Genomic DNA, 1,084 nt, shown 5'->3' on the forward strand with positions numbered 1-1,084 from the left:
CAGAACAGGAAGGATGGAGGAGGAAGACTGTAGTGGACGGAGGAGGAGAAAAGTGGCCTCATTGATTACCTGGTTAAATTGACCAGAGAGCAGCTCCAGGGCCGGGGCTCGTTTTAATCAATGGGGAAGCGTGAGGCGTTCAGGGGCTCGGGGCGACAAATTAATCTGAAATCTGCAATTAAAATGCTCCTGAGCTCAGACTCAGACTCAGACTCTGGAGGAGACGAACGCAGGAGTGGGAGTGGGTCCTGGTTCAGGGCCACGACCCAGATGTTCAGCTTCACTCACCGCGGTGTTTATTATTATTATTATTATTATTATTATTATTATTATTATTATTATTATTATTATTATTATTATTATTATTATTATCATTCACTAATCCTGTAAAATCAGCTACTGAATAATGTTTCCCAGCATGCACGGCGCTCTCAGTAATTAGGTTTGACCGTTTTGTAGGAGCTTCATCTCCCTCCTCTTTGTTTGGCGCTCGTTAGTTTATTATCAATTAATAAAATATATATTTAATAGATTTCATTCAGACTTGTGTTGAATTTTTTTAATTTTTTTTAATGGAAGGCTGAATTATCTCCAGAGCAGAAATCAGAGGCTTTCATTCTAACTGACATGTTTACGTAAACAACAAACGAACGTTTGTTTGTTTCGCAGCACATCAAATATAAACATAATTACAAATGAGCGTCTGTCTGCTCCAGTTAAATCCAGAAAACAGAGCTTTGGAATCATTTAGGAACGCTGAGTCACCGCCTTCACAAAGACAACGATTAATCATGATTGATGGTAATTGATTCCGATCAATCAAGAACAAGATTAATTGTGCATTAGGAGTTAGCTTAGCTAACTTTACAGCATCACTGCACTGGATACAGGAACCACAAGAGTGAATCTGCAATTCATCAACTGGCCACTAGCTAACTTTTTTTTCCCCACAGTCAGTACTAAGCATCGCCACTAGAGGAATTCTTCCAACAAACACCGATCCTTCATTGAATGTAGACGGTGAAATAACAGAGTGGAAGAATCACATGATGAACTGACGCGTCTGCTGTGATCTGATCAGACA

Source organism: Cynoglossus semilaevis, chromosome 7 (assembly GCF_000523025.1).
Source record: "Cynoglossus semilaevis isolate Cse_v1.0 chromosome 7, Cse_v1.0, whole genome shotgun sequence".
Classification (NCBI taxonomy): domain Eukaryota; kingdom Metazoa; phylum Chordata; class Actinopteri; order Pleuronectiformes; family Cynoglossidae; genus Cynoglossus; species Cynoglossus semilaevis.